The sequence below is a fragment of the Camelus bactrianus genome, chromosome X, assembly GCF_048773025.1.
Source record: "Camelus bactrianus isolate YW-2024 breed Bactrian camel chromosome X, ASM4877302v1, whole genome shotgun sequence".
NCBI lineage: Eukaryota > Metazoa > Chordata > Mammalia > Artiodactyla > Camelidae > Camelus > Camelus bactrianus.
The window spans coordinates 69,411,439-69,434,583 of NC_133575.1; the positions used below are offsets into that span (position 1 = coordinate 69,411,439).

Below are 23,145 nucleotides of genomic sequence, written 5' to 3' on the forward strand. Positions count from 1 at the left end.
ATTCTGAGCATTTGGAAGGATGGCATTGCTGTTATCTAACATGGAATTCTCCAGAAGGAACATTTAAATAGAGGCGGTAAGGAGTTTGGTTTCAGTCATGCAAATTTTGAGTTACTTATTAGACACCGATGAAAATGTTGAGTAAGCAGTGGGGTATACAGTCTAGAACTTAGGAGAAAGATACAGGCTGGAGATACTAATTTGGGAGTAATCAGCCCATAGATGACATTTAATGTCATGAAATTGGATGAGATCAACAAAAGGAGTGATAAAAGACAAAGAAGAGGCTTAAGGACTGAGCCCTCAGGCATCCAAAGTAGGTCTTGGAGATGAAGAAGAACTTACGAAGGAAACTCAGAAGGAACAGCAATTGGAGCAGGGAGAAAACTAGGAGAGAGGGGTGTCCCAGAATTTAAATGAAGGACGTACTTTAAGAAAGATGGCATGATCAACTGTGTCAAAAGCTGACAAATAAGATTGGGGCTAATAATTGACCTTTGGATATGGCCATATAAATAATTGGCCTCCTTTATAGGAGTAGTGTCTGTGGACAGGTAGGAGCAAAAGCTTAATTGAAGTAAGTACACAAGAAAATCAGAAATAGCAAACAGACAACTCTTTCAATGCTTTTTGCTACAAAAGGTAAGAAGAGAAGTGGAGGGTATAGTTGGAGGGTATGGTCAAGAAAGGGTTCTTTTTAAGATGAGAAAATTTGAAGTGCTCTTTGTAATTTAAATACCAGGAGACGAGAGGTAAAATTGCATAGACCTAGAGTTTGAAAACTTGAGAATTCCAAAGGCAATTTTTAATATATGCCATATATGCTTCAGGTATGCTTCTCCAAATTACAATTCAGAGAATCATTCTCTCATAAGTTTCAAGAAAAAGATAAACTAAGATAACTAGGTCCCAATGATGGCTATGTACAAGATTCAGTTATTTCTATCTCAGAATTTGACAGTAACATCCTGAGAAACAAATCCTTATAGGAATATACAGGAGGAACCACGGAGAAAAGAAGTGGCAACTCCTCTCCTTCCTTCCTTAATCCCAAATACAAACCATTAACTACTCCCTAACACCACCCTGCTACCTGTACCTCGGTCACAGATTTTGGAGAATGGTAGGAGAGAGGAGCCAGAAAGGAAGAGAGGCAGATCAAAAGCACTTGGAAGTGGGGTGACAGTACTGAAATAAACACAGTATGCATCTTGGCTTTCTTTCCTCTCTCTTCAAACTGGAGCAGAGAGAGCAGTACCAGAAGTTCTGGGAATAGTAAGTAGGAGAGTGGAGATGCACATGCACGAATGGACCTAAAGAGCAAGCTGCTGCCCATTAGCTTGTGAGTGCTTGGTAATGATTATATCACAGCTGATACATCTGCAACCTGCAGGGACCAAGCCATGAGCAGTCAGTGCTGGTGTCATGGTTATCATCATGATAAGGAGGCAGCCAAACTAATTACTCTAAGTGATGGATGGAGGATGTGGATGGAAACAGCATGCCCAAATTAGTCTGATGAAAATTCTTACTGATTCTGTGATAAAAGAAAAAGAGAAAGATAGTATCTCAAATGTTCACAGTTGTCTTGGTTAATTGTTTTCAAACCACTTATAAATAACTGTAAGTAATATTTTTCAGTTAGCATTTCCTGTGCCAATTGCAACATGGTATTGTGCTTATTGGATTGGGAAACCTTTTTCACTTAATGAACAGGACCTGTGAACAAATTTAAGACTAATGTAGTAAACAATATTTTTCTTCAGAAGTAATTTTCTTTCATCATCATTGCCTTTAATGAGGGGCTCAAAATAAATCATCAAACACCACCACCAAACTTTAGTGCCAACAAGAAAACATATCTCTAGAGGCTGAAATGGAAAACAAATAATTTTGTGTTTTGACACTTTTGAGTGAAAATCAAAAGATTCATTTTACTCTGTCAGGGCTAGAAAAGGAGTTAAGAATGGGCCAGAATGTGATACATAACAAATACTATTTTTGCTCCCAAGCACATAGCTGTGATGAAACATGTGATTTTAGACCCCAATCAATGGAATTCAACTTGCTTTTACATGTTGTATGCCTTGTTGCAATTATTGAGGTACAATGATATGTAAAATTTGTAATTATGACACTTTCCCATTTTCATTTTCTCTATGATGATTTCTTTATTTTAACTGATAATACCTGTATTTCAAACAAATGAGGATTTCCCTTTTCCTTTACTGTTACTTAATGAAGATTTCTCTCTTACCAATGCCTAAATTACAGAGGTCAGGAGAATAATAGCTCAGACACAATCAGACAGTAAAACAAAATTTATGTGTACTTACATTACACGGGAGGAACCTTTAACTCTCTGGGACTCACTTTTAAGTTTCTCCTTTGTTTTTTTCCCATCTTGATAAAACACCTATTTAATTAAAGTTAAATCAGGTTCTAAGAATATGTAGAAGTTATTTTTTAACATAGGCTCTTTCTAACCCTAAGATTCATCTATTTATATTTTTTGCTTACTGGTTTGCCCTTACCTGCGGGGCTAGCTTCCTGACTTGGGATAATTTCAATATGTCTTTTTTGGGGAAAAAAATTCCATGTATGTATATTTGAGGATTTATATTTAAGTTGTTTTTCCCTAGGCCAAATCTCTATTCTCAGTCTATATAACTCTAGATCATTTTTACCATGCATGTAAAAATATGTGTAACCATGATTAATGATTCATGAAAAAAAGCAAAGTTGTGATTGTTATTGCAAATGGTTAAATTTTAGCGGTTTCTCTATGGTTTCGGTAATGGAAAAGGACAGTGGCTCCCACGAGGTAATTTTATCTTCCTCATGAAAGGACAAAATCACCCTTGTCTCTGATGGATAATTTTGCATGGCTTTTCAGCTTCAGGTATTTAATAGTAGGTTAGGTCTTAAAAGGGTAATCAACTATTTGGATTATGTTTTGTTTGCATGACTAACACAGGTACATTTCCACCAACTTTTAGGTTGTAACAACCTCTTGAAAATCATTAAAGCCCAAAAGATCACATCTGGTATCAATAATTCTTTTAATTGCAAAACCAATAGATGAAATCTATTTCAAATGCTATGTACAACTTAGAAAACATATTTCTGCCTTTTAACGACCTTCAACTACAATGTTAGAAAGTATTGGGTTTATTCAAAAGGTGTAAAAAACAGTCTGATTTCTATTAAGCCCTAGAAAACAGCATATAACTCTATCTATCCTGGTTCTTATAAATGAATTTGAGCAAGATTCAAGATATTGCTATAAGTACAACACTGAAGAGAAATAAGAGACAAAATGCAGTTAAATACTATACATTTGTGTCTAAATATCTTGTTTGTACATGGAGATACTGCAGCATAGAATTAACTTTTATATCTACATATGAAATCCAATGAAAAAAGGATTTATTAAGCTACCTTTTCCTTAAGATACTAGAAATAGATGTCACCTATTTCCCAAGTAATATACAATTTGACGAAGGTGGAGGGTTGGAATCAACCAAAGGAAAATAACAATAATTGAATTTCCCAGTTGTAATTCGATTTAGAATACATCAGTGCTATAGAGATTCTTTCATTTTGCATAGAAAAAACATTTTTTATATGTACTATATTTCTTGGTAGAAATTAAGATGACTTCAAGCTTTGTATGCGCTTGACTCTATCACACATGCATACACACACAGAGTTTAGTCATTAAAATTGAATTGAACAATCAGTTCAATGCTAAAACATGTCAACTCTGTAAGATAATTGATATGATTTCTTTTTATCTCAATTTACTGAAGGTTTTATACCAAATTGGTTCAGCAAAAAGGATCAAAATTGTTGCACGTATAGAAACAGCTCAAGTTGTATTCCACTATGGTTAGCCTCTTTAGAAAATGCAGTATTCGAGATTAAATTATATTTTGTTGTACATAATAAAGAACAAGTACATAAGAGCTTGAAATCTACAGATTTAAAATTCACTTTTTCAAAATATTAAACATTGACTTGAGGAATAACTCTAGTTTATATTGTAAATAGTATGTTGTTATTAATGATGAAAAACACTTATGTAATCACCGTTAGAGAACCAAAATCTAATTCCTGCCAAGCATAGAATGCTGCTTTAAAGAAATATTCTCAATTAATGCTATGAAAATCATATATTTTCTTTTCCACCTATAAACAGCTATTCATTTGAGATTTAGAAAATTGGGATTTGTTCAATAGTGAATTGATACCTCAAAATCCTATTCTCATTAATGATTTTCTAACCACTAGACATGCCTACCATTTCTAACAATCCTAATCCAACCACAAAATAGATGTTATCCTACTGAGTGTTCTTTCTTTAAATTGGAGAACATGGGACATTTTCAAGGATTCAGAGCCTAGGGATCTATTTACTTTTATTGCTTTTGTTTTCTAAGTCTTGATATATGCTCTTTAGTTAGCTTAGCCTCTTTAAAATATTCTTATTGTTTCCTGTCCTATGTAATTTAGAAATCAAACAAAAAATATGTATTGAATGTCAACTGTGTGTATGGCAAAATTGTGGTCTCTGCAGAGGAAAAGGAGAACACTAAGTAGGCAATAGTCCCCATACTCAAAAATCTTAACGTCTGATTAGAGATTTAAGACAATAACATGCATATGTAATTACAGATAAAAGCTGTAAATAACATTATGAGAGATATATCTTAGTAGATAGCACAAGTTTCTATATGTGTGGTTCAGAAAATTAACTCTGTTCTGGGCTAAGATAATCAGGAAAAGCTTTAACGGAGAACAATAATTTAAGATCTTAAAAGATAGATGACATTTAGAAATGTGGAGTGGATGGGGTAATATTTTAAACATGTGTTTTGAAGAAAAACTATAGAAATGAGAAAGATTTATGAGTAGTAGGTAACAAACAGAGAGTCAAACAGGTTAATTACAGATAATTTGTAGAGGAATACTTGTAGATGAAGCACAAAATGTAGGGTAAAATGCAATCCTAGAAGGCCTATTGATTTGTTCACAGGGGATGAAATTGGTTTAGGGGAATTTAATCTTGTGGTAGTGTCCAAAGTGGAATAGTGTAGGGCAAGACCAAAGCTATGGAATCCAGTTAAAGAAACTATTTTAACTATCCAAGAGTAAAGTGGTTAGAAAAGGAGATATTTTAAAGGTAGTATTAAGAGAACCTGTTGGGAGGATTAGACACAAGAGACAGTGAAAATGATAAAATAAAAATGACAAAATAAGAATCATGATATGATTCCTATTTGGTTAAGGCCTATGGTTGGATGATAATTGGCCTTAATAAAGTGACAGGTTTGTTTTCTCAATACTTTCATGTAATAATTGAATATCCCAGAGAGATTAGACTCTACTTATTAATTCTTTCTCTTTCAAAGAAAAATAAAAATAGAACTATGCCTTTTTTTTCTCCAATAGTGTGGACATTTTTAAGAGGTAGGAAGGAATGATTAATGTTTATGACATGTTTAAGAGATTCCAATATTTTGGCAAACATATAATTGAAAAAAAAAGCAGGATAAGAAGTAGTTGGTAAAGGTTTACATTTCATGATCATATCTATATCCTTTTGGAAAAACAATTGAGGACTAGTAAATTTTGAGGAAAGGAGCTAATTAATAAAAAGTGATTATTAAAATGCATATAAGAGAAGAAGCTCTTTGGGACAAAACAAGGATGTGGAAAGTGCCCTTTAACTCTATCTTTTTAGTGTGCTTCAATATTCTATAGATTATATTCCATTTAAAGTTACTACAAGGCAATGACTATATTTCCTTATTCTTTGGAATATATCCTTGTTACTTATCTACTTTATACATAGTACTTTGTATCTCTTAATCCCATACCCCTAATATGTCCCTCTCTCCTTCCTCTCTCCACTGGTAACCACTGGTTCATTTTCTATATCTTGAAGTCTGTTTCTGTTTCTCTATGTACATTCCTTTGTATTATTTTTTAGGTTCCACATATAAGTTTTATTATACATTATTTGATTTTCTCTGTCTGACATATTTCACTAAGCATAATACCCTCTAGGTCCATCCATATTGTTGCAAATGGCTGAATTTCATTCTTTTTAATTGCTGAGTTCTATCCTATTGTATATGTTTACCACATCTTTATCCATTTGTCTGCTGATAGACACTTAGGTTGCTTCCATATCTTGTCTATTGTAGAAAATTATGCTATGAATATTGGGGTGCATGTATCTTTTTGAATGAGTGTTTACATTTTCTACAGATATATACTCAAGAGCAGAATTGCTGGATCTTTGGCTCTATCCCCTCTATCTCCAGTCCCACCCCTACCTGGATGATAGTTGTTAGCACACCATGAAGAAAGATGTGACTGGAGTACATATAAAATTCAGCCCTCCCACAAAGTCATTGCGTACACACAGTCTGCATAGGGATGCTTCCACATAAGAACACCACTTCAAGACCTCAATAGGTAACTGTTTTAACCATAGAGGCAGAAGAAGTTAAACAAAATGAAAAGGCAGAGGAACTACTCTCAATTGCAAGAGCAAGAGAAAGCTCCTGAAAAAATAAATAATGAAGCAGAAATAAACAATTTACCAGAAAATGAATTCAAAATATTGGTAATAAAAATGTTAACTGAATTAGAGGAAAATAGTGTATCTAAATACTGATCATTTTAACAAAAAATAAGAAAATATAAAAAAAAAAAACCTAATCACAAATGAATAATTCAGTAGCTGAAATAAAAAATGCATTAGAAGGAATGAATAGCAGGCTAGGTGATACAGAAGAATTCATAAATGATCTGGAAGATAGAATAATGGAAATCATACAATCAGAACATCAAAAATAAAAACTAATTTAAAAAATGAGAACTGTTTATGAGATCTTTAAGATAACATTAAGTGTATCGACATTCAAATCATAGGGGTCCCAGAATGAGAAGAGAATGAAAAAGGGGTCAAAATGTATTTGATGAAATTGTGGCTGACAACTTCCCAAGCCTGAATAAACAAACATATATTCAAGTACAAAAGCTAAGAGGGTCCCAAACAAAATGAACCCAAACAAACCCACACCAAGACATATCATAATTAAATGGCAAAAGTTACAGAGAGAATTGCAAAGGCAGTAAGTGAAAAATAAAGAGTTATATACAAGGGAACACCCATAGGCTATCGGTGGATTTCTCTGCAGATACATTGCAGGCAAGGAGTGGCATGATATATTCAAAGTGCTGAAAGGGAAAACCCTGCAACCTAGGATAACCTACCAAGCAAGATTATCATTTAAAATGGGAAAAAAAGATAAACTACTTCTTAGACAAGCAAAAACTAAAAAAATTACATCAATATTAAACCTACCCTAAAAGAAATGTTGAAGAGTCTTCTCTAAATGGAAATGAGGTAAGAATCTGTAGTAAAGGGGAAATCCCCCAAGAAAACACAAATATATAGTAAAGATTGAGGATCAACCAATTAAATAGGTCAGTACATAGATTAAAAGATGAAAAGTTATAAAAGCAATTATAACTACAATTAACAGCAAAGAGATAAACATGAAGATGTAAAATATGGCATTAAAAATGCAAAAGGTGGGGGTAGTAAAAAATATTGATCTTTTAGAATGTGTTTTAACTTAAATGCATTTATTTCTTTTGTCTTAGGAGACATAACCAAAAAAGCACTGCTATGAGGTGAGATATAAATGTAAGACCTGAAACTCCAAAACTCCTAGAAGAGAGCATAGGCAGAACACTCTTTGACTTATGTCTCTAAGTTTTAGTTAATTTTTATATATGTGTAAGGAAATTTCCTAATCTCATTCTTTTACATGTTACTGTACAGTTTTCCCAGTACTACTTATTGAAGAGACTGTCTTTACCCCATTGTATATTCTTGTCTCTTTTGTCAGAGATTAATTAACCATAAGTGTATGAATTTATTTCTGGGCTCTCTATATTCTGTACCATTGATCTGTGCATCTGTTTTTGTGTTAGTACCATGCTATTTTGATTACTGTAGCTGTAAGTTTTCTTATATTGTCCTTATTTTAACTTTTTTTCTTTTTTCTGTTCTATTTGGATGATTTCCATTACTCTGTCTTCCATATCACTCATGTGTTCTTGTGTATCACGTAGCCTACTATTAATTCCTTCTAGTGTGCTTTTCCTTTCAGTTATTGTATTTTTCAATTCTGCTTTTTTTGTATTTCCTAGTTCCTTGTTAAAATTCCTACTGTGTTTTTCCTAATGGTTAGCATTCTTATTATTAATGCTTTGGGTTATTTATCTGGTAAATTGTTTCATTATTTGTTTTTTCAGGTTTTGTTTATTGCTCTTTCAATTGAGACCGATTCTACTATCACCTTATTTTGCTTAACTTTCTCTATGTCTATGAAACTAGGTGAAACAGTTACCTACTAAGGGCTTGAAGGGTTGTCCTTATGTAGGAGCATCCCTATACAGTCTGTGTGTGTCCAGTGGCTTTGGTGGGAGAGCTGGACATGACATGAACGCAGACATGTCTTTCCCCAGGGTATGTTGGCAGCTATCACCTTGGTAGGAAGTGAGGCTGGAAATGGAGGGACTAGGGCCAGTATTCAGTGTGAGCTGAGGCTTCCCTTCTACTTAGTGGCTCTCACAGCCCCATTAGGTGCGGGGCTGGGTCTCCATTGCAGAATCAGAAGCTTTGAGGATTGGGTCTAAGTTGGCTCTGTTCCCTTTAAGTTCCCACATTGGCACCCTTGCCCTTGAAGGGAGTAGTGCTAGAGCAAGAGGATTTTGTGCAGGCTCTTGTCTACTGATGGGGCGTGGGCTGTAGCAGTCAAGCCACAGACAGAAGTCAAAGTTGTTTCTGATACACTGCCTGTATGAGCACCAGCAATGGCTGCCCAACCCCACTAGATGTCTTTTGGAGTGAGAGACTCCTTTGTCCCTCACAGCCAATGTCTCCCCTTGGCCTCTGCTGCCTCTGCTCTGGTGTGGAGCTGTGCTGTAGGGCAGGCAAGATCTGTGTGGGCTCTCAGTGTGTGTCAGGGCATGGGCTGTGGCCATTCAGCTGCAGATAGATGTTAGGGCTTCTTCTGATGTATTCCCTTTGTAAGTACCAATAATAGCTGCTCTCACCCTGCTCGGATACTGCTTTGGGTCTGAGCTGCTTCTGTGTCTCATGGCTGCAGTCTTTCCTTGGTCAGGCATCCCTTGCTCCAGTGTAGAGCTGCAAGGTGAAGTAAGCAGGGCTGGAACTGTATCCTGGCTCAGACTGGGGCACACATCTGTGAGGTCACAGGAAACCAGCCAGCCACCTGTGCAGTTTTAATCTGCCCTCCCTGCCCTGCTTTGAGAGCAAGTGCATGTGCATGTGCTCATCAAGAGCAGAGCCCACACTTCCCACAGCCCTCCAGTTAGTCCCAGTGGTCCTCCAACCACCCAAGGCCATTCATCTTCCCCATGTTGGAGCCTAGGACTGGGGCACCCAATATATGACTTGAACCACTTACTCCCCAGAAGAGATCCCCACCTGTGTTGTAATCTACCTTTTATTCTGAATCCACTCCCAGGGGCACAGGTCCCAGCCTGACTGAATCTCTCCCCTTCCTACCTTATGATGTGTGTATCTTTCTTTCAGCCTTGGTTCTACAGGAGTCCTTCTGTCAGTTTCCAGTTAGTTTTCAGTGAGAATTGTTCCACATGTAAATGTGTGTGTGATATGTTCCTGGGGGCAGGTGAATTCCACATCCTCTTACTGCATCATCTTGATCTTCTCTCCTTCCTTTTACTTTACCTTGAATCATAGGAGAGAATACGGATACACATATGCACACACACATACACTTACTTTTTCCATTCACAAATGTGGAAATGAAATTTATGAGTCCTGAGTACAGGCAACATAGAAGAGTGAGGAATTTAATTTTTAACTAACTCCAAAGATTTTCTTAAAAATTGAAAAAACATACAAATCAAAATAAATATTCCCAAATTCAACTCCCAAATTTTTGAATTTAGGATTCCACTGTCTTTGATTCTGATTTAAACCCTAACTACTCTACTATGATGAGTGCATAGGTCATTTTTCCCTACTATGGCTCATTTCAACCTTACACAAACATATACAGCACATGAGTATGTAAAATTTCATTTTTCTTTGCTAAGTTATAATCATCAAACAATACCTTGTGCAGAAAGAGTAAAACCTATGCTGAGGGAAAATGTATTTTTTGGCTTCATTTTCACAACCGTTGTAATATTGCAATTTGGCAGCCAGATTATTCATTATCATATTAGCATACAGATTGCAGCGCACTTAAAATCTTTCTAAATTTAAAGAACAAGGGCTGTGAAAAATCAAGGAAATTAAAAAGAGTTTGAGCTGTGGTATGTAAGAAGATCTATTCTATTTTAGCTCTTAAAATTATTTAAACAAGTGCTGTGGGAAGCCATTGCCTTTATAAGGCTTTTAAGGTGTTTACAGCAAAACATTTTTCCCTGTGATTGAATTTTTCAAAGTACTAAAATATCATGGAGAAATATGTTTTCCACCAGTTTTATGGCTCCCTAGATGCATTCTCTACAAGCGTTGTATCTGCTGGACACAAACAGTATTGCAAAAAGACCATGTCATTTGAACAAGGTATACAGCTTGGAAAGGGTATGTACAATGTACCAGTGGGAATGTCAGTATCATTAGTATAATACAGTTTTAAGACCACTCTTTATTGTAGTGGACCTGAGTAATTTGTTCCTGTTTTATATCTCTATTTTATTAGGGGCATTTTACATGTGGAAATACTACCACTGTTGTGTCTATACTTTTTGGCTTCAGCGGATGGCATGGGAGATACTATTTAAGAATTCTAGGCAGGGGAAGACATAATAGCAGAATTATCCTTTATAAGATGTTTTATTTCATTGAAAAGTAAATAATAAATAATATCTGGAACCTGAAAATGCAGCCTCTATGTACTTTAAACGTTTGGAAGGGCTGACAAATTTTAAAAAGCAGTGAGGTGTCAGTAATAGAATTTTGCTAACCATAGAGCTGACTTCCTAGGCAAATGGGAAAGGTAACATGTATTATAAGTATCCAGATAAGCAAGTATCTCATGGGATGTTGTAGCTGAGGCAATAAAGCAATAAATATACATTAAGATCCAAACTTGAATAGCATACTGTGTTGCCTTTACCCTCTGAAAGTTTTTCTTAAAACTTCCGATTGTCTCAGAGACAGTGTAAAGTTAGATTAGATGGTTACTTGGGTTATTAGTAAATTCTCCCAAGAAACTGTAATACAGATTCTGTTTGAGAATCACAGGCTAACTATAGCATATTTCACTCACTGTTAATGTAGGTGTTTTAACTGAAGATAAGATGGAATCTATTGTCAGTAACCAAGAGTAGGAAGTAATTTCAATGTTGTGTAAAAAATATGGTATGTTCACACTGGAAAAATGCCAAATGGGAACTGAATAATGGCTGAGAGGTGACAATGGACACAGAGGCAGTGAGCAAAGTGATTTTCCCTAGTGATCAATTCAGATTAGGAAAATGACAATCTCTAAGGAAACTAGATAAATACAGCTGCTCAGGGGATGTAGTCATGTTGCTTAAAGCCTTCCAAAGCAAATATGAAGACAGGTACAGGTCAAAAGCAGAAATAACTAACATATGGTACTAAAATGAATATAATTTCATTGGAATCAAATGTTATAATGTTGTTAAAAGCACTTTATCCAGATAAATGAATCATATAAATGAAACAATTTTACAGGTTTGGAATCTAGTAGAGAAAGTTTGGGTAATTTGTTCAAGTCTGATTACAAGATGTTAATTATGCAATATATTAGGTATTAGTTCTTAATTTCTTCTTTAATTCCATTTATTCACACTACAAAATTCCTCTGGCTAAGTTCATAATATTTAAACATTCATAGACATAGAAAATGTTAGAGAACTGCATTTAATATCACTTGTTGATTTTTGTTGGGCTTTGTGAAAAGGAAATCTTTAAAATAGTTTTTCCCCTAAAGAGAGATCATTGATTATGAGTATGTACAAAGACAGGCTCATACAAGGAAAGAAAAAGGAGAAAATTAGAGGGACTTAAACTGTCACTGGAAGTTGAGAGCTGGGAAATTACCTGGGCAGATCTGATCGAATTGTGCAGTGTAAGAGTAGTTTAAAGCAACCAAAAATTTTTCCCTTTATGTTTCAAGCTTTGAAATACACACACACACACACACACACACACACACACACACATATGTATGTATGTATATTTATTTATAAATATACATATATACCTTTCAGATATACGTGTATATTTGAAAGCTGTTAAAAAACATCAGACTCTACTTTTTCTGCATAGACCCAGCTTCATCATAGACATAATCTTATAATAATTCTAAATATTATATTCAGTGAAGATTTTAGATTCTTCGTTCAAACTAAAGTTCTTATGATAGAAGTTGAAAAAAAATCCTCAAGTACTAGGGTTATTAGCGAAAGTGAAAAAATGTCTGTAGTGTCTCTGCTTCAACATCTGCCATTCCATATGGATCTATAAATATTTGTAACAAATAGTGGGTGAAAGAATTTCAACATTAATAAAATAAGGCTGAATTTGTCAGGAAAATATAAGATAGGTTTTTCCTGCTTTTTTTTTTTTTTTTTTTTTTTTTTTTTTAGTAGAAAGCACACTTACCTTAAACTTGCAATTCTCCATGGGAATAAAAATGTAGCCTCAATTAAGTTTAAGGGAAAAAATGTGACTCAAATAATGAGCCTGAAGTCTTCCAACTACCTAGGAGCTAATCTGACAGGTTTGAGTTGCAAAATTGCAAGTTTGTTTTTTGTCTGGTTATTAGGAAAATGAAATAAGAGACTACAAATCCTTAATTAATGGTTGCTATATTAACTAAATATTTCAATCAATATACCAGAATAAATTTAAAAAAAAGAAATTTCATGGGCAAATCTTGGAATCAGTGTACATTCAGTTCAATCATTTTTCTTAAACATTTGGTATCTAGAAGGCTAGCATACTTTCAGATTTAGCCAATTTTTACTTTGGGTCTACTATATGCTAAGTACAGGGCTAGGTGCTTCCATGTTTGTTTTGTCATTTAAACCTCCCATAAACACTCTGGTAGTTCTTCCTGTTCTACAAATAGGGATGTTGAAGTTTAGAGATGTAACATTCCAAGACACAGAGAGATTCAGTCGTGTTCATTGTGTTTTAAGTAGAATAGCAAAATCATACACTTTAGGAGCAAAAAGTTAAAATAAGAAAGCGGTGGTATCTGGTGATTAACCTCTGAATAACTATTGAAGTTACTCTGAGTGATACATTTGTGCAACTTTGTAATTGATTTTTTGAAGTTATTACTCTTTGTCATATAGACAAACTATATTTGTCTAAAATAATTATTAGAGGAAATCACTACAACTCTTCAGTTTACAAGTCTGTGAACTCATTTTAATTTTTATCACAATACCAGGCACAGCTCAGTATTCAGTCAGTGTTTCTGATAAAGTCATTAAGTTAGATGTGAATATTGAGTAGAAGAGAATAAAATTGAAACAAGTCCTACAAACTAACTAGAAATGAAGAGGAGGAAAAGGCAATGATAAAACATGAAACAAAATAGCACATTCATTTGTCCTAGTGATGACATTTACCCTTCCCTGTTCCTTTGGCTGTATCTTGTGAGTTACTTTATTATTACTTTCATTTATTATTATTATTTTATTAAAAAAACAACCTTGTTCATCAGATGATATTCGCTCTCATGGCAATAAACAACATCGAAAAACAGGACTGTGCACTTGATGAAGGTTGAATTGAGCATCATTAAAAGATGCCTGCTTCATTGATAAAACTTCAAATTTTCAAAGGAGAAGCAAGTTTTTGATGGTCTTAGTGACTACATTATACAGGAAAGAAAAAATGTGAAAAGTGCAGTGCTTTGCTCTAATAATTCAAATTTATTTTAAAGAAAAATTTAGCTTTGCAAAATAATTAAATTAAATGATTGGCCTCATTTTGAGCTGGCTAGGTTGACAATAGTATTGTGATTATGATTTCAAGACTCATCTATTAGGAAAACCCTTATTTTTTTTCCTGTCATCAAAATATGGTTCCTCAGTGCCTTAGTTTTTTAATTTCCTACTTAAAACAGAAAAATCAGGATTCTCACCACCGTGTGTGCTTGCATGTTTGTATGTCTGTGAAAGAGACAGAGAGAGAAGAGATAATAAAAAAAGAATGTTCTCAATTTTATATCATTGGTACTGTGGTAACATAAAAATTATGAATATTCACAGACTATAAATAGGTATAATTGCAGAGTTATTAGTGAGTCTATCAATATAAATGTCAAACCTGTATAATTATCTACATACTCTTCATTATAGAGTTTATAGGAGGTGACAATTTATAAACTGTTATATAGACTGTTCTTGCCAAATTTACCATGACAGTGGTGTTCTGATTTTGAATCATCTTTGATTTTTAATCTTAATCCTGTCAAAATACCCACTTTCCATCTTTCATGGATACAAGGAAATAGTACTTAAGGATTGATCCATATAACTGCTGTTTTCCTTACTAAACAGTTGCTTCTGTTAAATTCATTCTTGGAAATGTATTTTGCTTTTACCTGTATAGACTCACTTTTTTTTTTTTTTAACTTTTTTCCCCTCTGATTCTGTATTACAAACAGGTTCCATTATACGTTTTTTCAGTGTAATGTAAATTGGTTTTCAGCATCTCTAGGTCTGTAGAACAGGCTAGTTGATCTGTCTCCAATTTTATGCAATTTCTCAAAGCTGCAAATATACATAATTTAGTTATCATTTGGAATTTCTCGAATTGGTTAAGACAACAGTTAAAAAGGTAGTGTAATAGGAAGCAATATTAATCTTCTTTAAATGTAGCAAAATTGACTTTTATATAGCACAGTGGTTTCTCAAACTGTGGTCCCCATACCAGCAACGTGAACCAGCAACTGGGCACTTAGGAATTCCAGCTGTCAGGCCCTAGACCTATTGAATCAGAAACTTTTGGAGTTGGGAATATTTTTAAAGATCTTCAGGACATTCTGATGAATAATAAAGGTTACCAATCACTGACCACTGATGTTAAGATGCTGGATTAATAACTTATTCCCTTGTACCTTCCACCAATCCTCATCCTTTCTACGCAGATATGTTAAGTAAGCCAAAAAAAAAAAAATCAGTGATTTTAACGTTAGCACCTGAATTGCCAGGTCAGAGTAATAAATTTCTCTTCCTGATTTGTGCCAGATCAAGAAGAGAGTTTTCTTTCCTGGTTGATGGAAAGGGTTGCACATTTTCCGGCAGGGAAGCAAAATGAAAAATCTACTTTACAGCCTCTGCAGTCAGCTAGATGACTGAACCCCTAGTAAGGGTAAAAGCAGGATTATATTGGAACCCTGAGGCCATTTTACAGATAAGCCAAGGTAACAAAACATTATCACCTGGAAGGGTCAGCTGATTGATGGAAATGTGTCCTCTCTCTGCCATTTTTCTTAAACACATCCCACTTTATCTCTATGCCCACTGCTGCCTCTTGTTTGCCAATTTCTAACGCAATCTCACTTATGTACTCCTCACTCATTTAATGTTCTCCCCTCTACAACCTTTTTCACAGAGGTATCCAGGAGAAGGTACTTGTACATGCCTCTGATGCTGTTTGGTTGTTTATATTAGAAATTCTGATCTGTCTTGCAGTTTTTAGATCAAACTCTAGTCTCTGTATGAAACTTATTTCTATTCTGTGTCCTCAGCCTTTTTCTATTTCTAGGCTGTAGAAAACACAGATGTACTTCCAAACAAATCAGTCAACTTTATCTTTGATGCAACAATATATCATCTTAAAGATGATGGAAAATTATGTGTATGGGCCAGAAGATTTATATTTTTACTATTTTCAGTCCTCAAAGGACTATGATATGCAGACAGATTCAATAAATATATAGTAGACATGCTTTGATAACTATATCAATTATTTTTCAAGATTATAAAATTTTAGTTTGTCACAGTATCTGTAGACTATAGCAATCATTTATTTTATTGGAAAGGCTGAGAGTTGACAATAAACTTTTTACCTCCAGTCTCTCTTTCTTTCTTACTTTCACCACATACTTGTGAAAAAACTTTTGAAATTAATATTCATGTACAGTCTTGTTTTTTTGAATAGAAAAAAATGGAATCAGTCTGATGATTAGAAATCTTACCTCAAGCCTTAAGATTACCAGTCTATGTATCCAAAGTCATTACAAGTGTTGTAGACCCAGTATAGTTCCTATTCTGAATACTGAGGAAACAGCAGTGAGAAAATGAAAATTAAAAAAAAAAAAAGGTCCCCATTCTTACGGAAAGTATATTGTAGTCAGATGAAACATGTAACAAAAATAGTAAATTAATAAGTTATATTGTCTATTAAATGGTGATCAATTTTAGAGAAAAATGTATGTTAAGGGAGTGGAAATCAAGGGACAGGCTGCAGTGTTAAATAGTATGTTTGTTGCCGAAAGATCAGCCCCCATCCCTGATGAGCCAAATAACTCAGAGACAGGGTCTTGGAGCTTAGAAGAAGAGGCAGCTTTATTGCTTTGCTGGGCAAAGGGGACTCACAGCAGGCTAGTGCCTTCACAACTGTGAGCCCACCTTGGGGATGGGGCGGGGTGGTTATACAGCCATAGCTCAAACAATAAAGCATGGATAACAATCAATAGAATCATTTTCTTCTCATAAGACTCAGAGTGGCATCACGGTGTCTCCAGACGACCAAGTCTATAGAGGCTAGTGGTTGTCGCTCTTTCATTCAATCTCTTTATCTCATGAGCGCCCAAGGAGTGGTCTTCTTGGTAATTCAGGCTATTTTGTAAGGTTATAGTCCCGTGACCTTCTCCCTGGAGAACAACTCAGAAACCAAGTATGATTATTACTTTTGATTACTGGAGTAAAGCAGAAACAGTCAAATTAATAGCTTTAGTTTTAACAATGGGCCTGGAGCTGTGAATAGCAACCGGTTAGTCAGGTCAGTTGACCATTTTAAGGGCAAGCATATGAATAAGCGATCTGTTAGCCTAAGTGTGGCCATTTTATTAATCCTCCTTCATGTATGGTATAGATTTCACTAATAAGGCGACATTTGAACAAAGGACCAAAGTCAGGAACCTAAAATTAAATGGAGGACTCTAAAACATACCTTGTAAAGTAATGTGTTAGCTCCATATCTTGAATTTGACCTTATTGCCTTATTAAGCATATTAAACTCTCTAGTAGAAGTTTAGTGCAGAAAGACAGATCTAGTGCACTGTCCATTCCTTGAGATTTTCTTGTATCATTCTGGGACAGCAGTTCTCAATCAGTATTGACATTTGGTCCAGATAATTCTTCGGTGCAGATGGAGACAGGGGGCGGGGCATCCCTAGCCTATACCACAGACCCCTACCCTTCAATTTTTGAGAGTCAAAAATGTCTTGAGCCATTGCCAAATGTCCTCTGGGCAGCAAAATTGCCTCCCCCATGCTGAGAACCATTGACCTTGACTTAAGAAGTCTCCTCAGACCTTTGATAACTGAGAAAATAACATTGGCTTAATTTAGGGTGAAGCCAGACTCATCTAATTATTAGCTAGAAAAGGATCTTTCCAAACATGTTGCCTGATGAGGTGTTAGTGGATGCTTAAGTGGTCAAGTACGTTACTGTATTGTCCCCTTCCACTCCTGGGAATTTTCAGTTAATACTTTATTTAACAAACTGTTCTACTGCATTTACTTTGAGTTAGGCATTGTTCCACAAACTTTACAAATACTCATAAATCTTTATAAAAAAACGTATGAGATTGGTATATAATTATCCTAACTTTACAGATGAGTAAATTGAGGCACAGAAACATTAAAGAGATTTTCCAAGGACTAGCAAATCAGAGCAGGGTTTCAAATCAAGGCAGTCAGGCTCCAGCATCTTTCTCTATCATCACTAAGCTCTCCCTGCCTAAATTAACATATAACAGATGTTAATACTTTGAATTAGCATTTTAAAGGCTGTGGGATATTCTGCTTTAATAGATTTAGCAAATTAAAAAAAAGAATTAAAAAAAAGAAACAGTCTGCACAGTGAGATTTCAGATAAACAGCAATCATTTTTTAGTATAAGGAGGTCCCATAGAATGTTCTGACATACTTATATTAGAACATCATTTGCTGTTTATCCGAATTTCCAGTTTCACTGGGCACCCTGTAATTTATCTGGCAAGCCTTGCTTTAAGGAAAATTAACATTTTTAACCCAGTTTCTTTCTACACTAGTTTGAGCAAGGAACCTTTTCTTTTTGTCACATCTAATAGCCTAGGGAAGTTCCATGGACTTGATTCTAAGGACAGTGGAAACACTTTTCAGCTAGAGAGCATGAATAGATTAGTTTGAGTGCTGACTCCAGACCATAGTCATCTCTCCTTCTTGGAACTCCTAGAGTCATTTAACAATCTATGCCACGTGATTTCAAGCCTAACTGTACTGTTCTGTAACTTGTTGACTTTTTCCCAAAATAATGTGTCAGCTTCTTAATAACAGGGGCTGGGTAGCATACTTCTTCAAACCCTTCACTGGAGGTAGTATTTGTTATCTGCGTACTATTTTATCTGAAAGATGATTTATTTCTACTTTGTAACTTATAAAGGAGCCTGTGTTTCCAAATTGCTAATCTAAGGTTCAAGAGCAAAATGGAGCCATAATTTGTTTTAGAAGTATTCTGTCTCACTTGCTCAGACTGGTGACCCTTCACTCCTTTGCTACTAGTTTTCTGCTTGCATTTAGGAGCACTGTTTCTTTTTTGCCTCCCTGAAGAAACGTTAACAATTTGGGGATCAAGTTTTTCCTTTTCCAACATTTGATGATGGCAACACTTGAGTCATTGTTCAACGCAGACCATGAACACTTCCTCATATTCATGCACGTCAGATCATTGCACAGCAGTTGGTCATTTTGTTGTTGTTATTGTTCCTTAGTTTGGAAGAGGGAAGCAGGTGTCTTGCTTGTGCCGAATGTAATACTAATGACACCAACAAAGGCGAGTCCCTTGGGCCAGCTGTATTTAGGGGAAAGCTCTCAAATCAGATAATGAAATTGAATTTACTTGTTAAAGAATGAAAACAGATGACCTGGTAGGTGGCTGCATTTTTCCACTGCTGAGTGAGTCAGCTCTGTTCAGTTTCTATTCCTGTATCACAATCCTCAAAGCCCAGAGGAAAGAGGAAACACTTAACCCCATAGAAAAAGTGGGAAAATAACCACTCAAGTCATATAGAAAGTCTCTAGCATCCTTGACTTGAATTTTTAGGAGGTCTTTTCCATTCTAAGCATTTGCTATATGTTTATCTTTTTTTATCTACAAATAAAGTTCCTGTCAACTTTTACATCTCTTCTTCTGGGCCCTGAGTAAGAAATTAAAATTAAGAGCTTGTTCTTTAAATGAATTTCCAAGTGCCGTTACAAAGTATGGCAGGTTTAACAAACAGGTTCAATAAAAGCGGTCTCTACTTTGCATCAACAAATTAAGAGGTTGCTTGTATCCTCGGCTAGATAGCAATTGTTCTACCTTTACCTTCTAGTTTATACCACTGCACCATATGTGTTTATAAAGATTTTAATGTATGCGTTTTGAACACTAGCCTTTTAAATCAAAGTGCTCAATCAAAACCCTTTTCTCCTGGAGTACAAAGAGATGCTCTTATTTCACTGACAATCTAGATTTCTAGGACTTGCCCATATTTAATTTCATTACCAATTAGGATTTCTCAAGCCTACCTAATAAATTCCTCCATACATAACAGTGCATCTGTTCAAACTCTGAAGAAAATGTGGATGCCATTCGGATGTGATGACCTATTACATGATTGAAATAGATTCCTAATGCATTTATCATTCATTTTTGTAGCATGTGATTTAAATCAGAAAAAAATGATGAATGGTTTGACAGTTTCCACTTATATACACCAAAACATAATACGCTTCAATTCGTTTTTGGCTATTTTGGACCTTAACATGCAATGTGACCTTGGTCTGGAAAAGCGTGTTTGGTTTGCACAGAAACTTAATCATCAGAAGTCATAAGTAGAATCCTTCTTCTTTACTGCTCTTTTCTAGGACTAGGAAATTTATTGCTTGTGGGACAGGTAGGATATGAACAATGGGCCAAATAGAGTCCAGGGTTATCTCATCTGTGTGAAAACTGCTGCTGAAAATCGATGTGACCTCTGCTACACTGTCATCCCAATTCCCACCCTCTGTGTCCTATTTGTCTTTTGGTGGAAGCTTAGATCTGTGTGCTGTCTCTATGTGTCTCTCTTGGGCCAGATTATCAAAATGAATCATTGCCTGCATACCTCTTATATTTCTATTTATTTTCCTGGTGTTGACTGGGCCTGATGAAATATGATTCTTTTTGCATTTGATCCTCACTGCAGCAAGCAGCACCTAATTCAGCTGTGTCTATCTCTTTAAAGAAGAGTAATACTATTTTGAAACTTCAATCTACTGTACAGCAACATTACAAACCATAGACCATGCAACCTGTCTTTATAGTCAATACTAATTTTCCCTTCAGCCAATTTAATGGCATTTCTTTCATCTCCAAACAGAAGACTACTGGTGATTTTAAAGTTGTTCTAATTCTGTTTTATGCATAATGAATGTATCGCTTTCCTTTTCAGGTATTTTGTTTGTAGAATATCCCTTAGTTTCTTACCACTGATGTTACATGTGTGTGTAAAGTGATACATAATGAGGAATCCATAATTTTAAGAACTTTCCCCCATACAGAATATTTATTCAGGGGAAACATTACATTATATCTGAATCAGCCTGAAGTCAGTGTTCTAACTTTGTAGCAGTTCACTTTGTAAAAACAGATTTTCCAGGCTACATAAATTCATACTTCATGATTTATAAACATCAATTGAAAGGTGTAGAAACTCCTCAATTATTAACAATATTGGTAGATCATTATGAAGTCATCCTATCCACTGAATGCACTCATGTGTGGAAGACAAAATATTAGCTAAATACAGACTTCAAGCAATGACAATAAAGCATGATATTGCTTGGTTAGCTGTTAAGAAATATACCTTAGAAACATTAGAGCTGCTGTCTAAGACATATTTTAAGATTTAGAGCTGTAATGAGATATTTCCAATGTTCTAACCTTGTAGTTTAAATGGATCAAAATTTGTGCTCTTTCCCTCTAGAATACTTTGCTTCTTCCAAAACTACTACTGAAAAGAAAGGAAGGAAGGAAGGAAGGAAGGAAGGAAGGAAGGAAGGGAGGAAGGAGAGAAGGAAGGAAGGAAGGAAGGAGGAAAGGAGGGAAGGAAAGGAGGGAGGGAAGGAGGGAGTGAGGAAGGAAGAAAGGAAGACATGTTCTCTAAGAGGTTAGGCTTAATTTTACAAGTGAGTTCTATAAAACACATGCAGCAGGCATTTATGATCAAAATATTATTTTTAAGTTTTACTACAGAACAATTCCTGGGAATATGCTCATCACAGTTTCCCGTGCGAAAAGAAAATTAGCAGGCTGTTTTATGCATACTATTGAATTCCTTAAGACCAATAAGTACATACTCTATAATATTTTGGAATCAAATAATGTGAAACTGTTGATTCTCTAAAATAATCATTAGCATCTTTTATCCCTATAGGTTTTAGAAAATTAGAATTTGTAAAGGTGATCTATATTAAGAGCCTTTTGTTCAGAGATAGTGCTATCCCATTAAGTAATCGCACAGAAGTTCCCGCAATTGTATGCCTCAGCTTCCCACACAAGAAATCCCACAGCAAACCGTGATGACTGTGAAATCAATGGGGTTCAAGACTCTGCACACTACATATATAGATTGCTTGCTAGTGACAAACGAGGTCTAACTGTATGAAAATCCATATTCCTATCCCTCCAGGAACCAGAACCAATAGCTAGATTTTTGTTTTCAAGCCATGTGAAAATCAGTTAGGTGTGGATTCAATCCTAGTTTTATTCTTGAATGAGTCTCATACTACCTGGGGTCACTGAAAATTTTTATGACAAGAGAAATACATATCTGCATACTTTGCTTGTGCTCAGTTACTGAAATAAAGTGACTAGAGTAATTTTATCTGCGGTGCTACGATTCAAGTCATCGTGCCCTGCTATTGAAGCCATTTAAGAATACCAGGGTTTGTTTGGCTACATTCCAAGATTACCTCTTTGTAGCAGTTTATTTTTACATATGTCAAACAAAAGCCTAAATTCCTAATTGCAGAGGAAACTTTGTTATCTGGTTCATACATCTCACATAAAAAAGAATTTCAACTAGAATTGAAGTAGATAGCCAAGTAGTTAGCTTCTCAGAGTAGGAGGAATTTCCTTTTGTAATTAGATAGATCTCTGCAAAACAAATCTGAAATATCTTATTAGACAAATATTCTATTACTGTCTCTTCATCTGAAGCTAAGAGGGAATCTCATTAAAGTAATGAGAGTGTAGAAGAAGTTAATATAAAAAGGAATGGAAAGATAAACTTTGTATTTTTGCACTATAAGTAATTTTTTTTCCATAAGAAATATTCTTCAAAAAAAAAAGGTAACACTGGAAACAAGCCAAATGCCAAACTAGTGAATGGTTAAACAAAAAGCAATACATCCATGCAATGGAAAACTTTTCAACAATAAAAAGGAATAAACCACTGATACATGACATGACATGGATGAACCTCAGAAACATTATGCTAAGTGAAAGAAGCCAAACACAAAAGACCACTTACTGTATGATTCTCTTTATGTGAATGTCCAGAAAAGGCAATCCTATAGAGACAGCAGAGAGACTGGTGATTTCTGGGGCTGGAGGTGGGGAAGGAGATTAATTGTAAATGGGCATTAAGGGGTACTTTGAGGGTGATTGAGATGTTCTAAAATAGATTTTTGGAGATGGTTGCACAGTTCTACAAATTTACAAAAATCATTGAAACATACCATTAAAATAGTTGAATTTTACTATATATAAATTATACCTCAATAAAAGTGTTAAAATGGAAATGATAGATATATAGATGGATAGCTAGATTTA

At 35.0% G+C, this 23,145-nt stretch overlaps 1 protein-coding gene across 6 annotated transcripts in view; it reads left to right on the plus strand.

Moving 5' to 3' along the window:
* The window catches only part of DACH2 (dachshund family transcription factor 2), a 501,910-nt gene that overhangs the window by 456,326 nt on the left and 22,439 nt on the right, over positions 1–23,145 (plus strand). The window lies entirely within an intron of this gene.